This window comes from Mastomys coucha, unplaced genomic scaffold, assembly GCF_008632895.1.
Source record: "Mastomys coucha isolate ucsf_1 unplaced genomic scaffold, UCSF_Mcou_1 pScaffold16, whole genome shotgun sequence".
In the NCBI taxonomy this organism is placed as follows: Eukaryota; Metazoa; Chordata; class Mammalia; order Rodentia; family Muridae; genus Mastomys; species Mastomys coucha.
The window spans coordinates 54,498,710-54,500,419 of NW_022196898.1; the positions used below are offsets into that span (position 1 = coordinate 54,498,710).

Here is a 1,710-nt window from a genome sequence, read left to right on the forward strand (position 1 = left end):
CTAAAATTAAAAAAAAAAAAAGAAGAAAAGATCAATCTGCTGCCCCTACCACTCACTGATCCATGTAGAAGATGGTAGGCCAGTTTAGACAATCAAAGAGCCAAGGAAAGTACAAAGTGAATAATGTATATAACCAGGAGGGAAATGATATGTATTTCAAAGCTGAAAGCAGAAATCACCCCTACTTCTCTATCTCTGTCTCTGTCTCTCTGTCTCTGCCTCTGTCTCTCTGTCTGTCTCTCTGTCTCTGACTCTCTCTCCTTGTGTGTGTCTGTATGTGTGTCTGTGTTTCTGTCTCTGTGTCTGTGTGTGCATTTGGAAAAACATTTGAATGGTCACTTAAATCTGAAAAGATTAGGTATCAGAATCTGATCTAAGAAGAAAAAGAAAGACATGAAACACAATCAGAATTTTTAGAGTTTTGTTTGGAAACAGGAATAAGGATAAAGTGATCCTAGAAACTGGGAAAATGGCAGAAATGAAGATGAGAATGTTACGACACCCTCACAGTCAATAGGCATTACATTCTTCCCCTTTCGCAGGGAAGGAGTTTCCCAAGAAGCTTTCAAATGGCAGGCCAGGATTTAACTCCAGCAGTTCTTGACCTAGCACTTTGTGTTCTATCTTCTTTTTGCAAAGCTTGCCCTCCCCTCCACCCCAAGTCAGCATGTAGCTCAAAGGCAGCATGGGAGATGGTTGATCATTCACAATCCTTCTCACCTCTCCATCTCTGTCTTCAGAAAGATTCAAGTGAGGACTGAGGACTCACCCCTGTCACAAACTGTTCTATCAGATGCAACTACCAGAAGTCTCAAAAAATAAAAAAAAATAAAAAACCTTGAGGAGCAAACAACGTCCTCTGGTTAGCTCTGTGGTGAGCATTCCACCTACTTCTCTAAAGCAGGCTACTAACAGCCTTGGCCCCCACTTGGGGCTCAGCCTCTTGCAGCAAGCCTCTAGTTTCTTGACAGGAGACTGGAAACTAAGACCTCTACAAACCATAGCAGTTTGCATTTGGTTTCTTCTGAGCACGGCAGACCAGCACTGCACACCCACTCCCTATGCCTTTTTGTAAAAGTTGCACACTCACATACACCCTGGGAACTTGGTGCTCATGTTTTCTCACACTGCCTGTAGCTTGATTGCTACTCAGACCTCACATCCTTTGTGTGGTCCTTCATCTGCTGACTACTACTATATTCTGCTTCCTCTCACATACAAGGACACTCATGAGCTCTGTTGTGCAAACTAACATTTGTATTGGGATTATTTGGCAATAATATTAGTTCCAATACTCTTATTTAAGCCCTGCTCTTACTAACTGTTTCCCTTGGTCTTTGTAATATCTGAGAGAGTCATGTTGAGTATGAAAACTCCTTGGAGAGCTGAGTTCAGACAGGTTCATGTGGTTTAGCCCCCAACACCCATCAGTAAGGCACTCAGGAAATAACAAGCAGTGACATGAAGATGTCTCAGAATGAGATGTAAAGATGTAAAGATAAAAGATGGGGAAGGTTGACTCTTAGAAAATCGTGGAACTAAAGAAATGGCTCAGTAGGTTAAGTTATTTGTCACCAAACCTGACAGTCTGAGCTCAATCCCCAACCACTTGGTGGGAGGAAACAAAGAACTCCTGCAAATTGTCCTCTGACCTTTACATATGTACCTGTCATACATACATTCATACTCACCCATAAATAACAATGGCAA

General features: G+C 42.0%; 1 long non-coding RNA gene across 1 annotated transcript in view; it reads right to left on the minus strand.

The window, feature by feature from the left end:
- The window catches only part of LOC116094241, a 29,736-nt gene extending 28,985 nt beyond the window's left edge, over positions 1-751 (minus strand). Inside the window, exon 1 of the long non-coding RNA XR_004120009.1 lies at positions 721-751. This is a non-coding gene — a long non-coding RNA (uncharacterized LOC116094241). The remainder of the gene's footprint in view (positions 1-720) is intronic.
- Between the last annotated feature and the right edge of the window lie 959 nt (positions 752-1,710).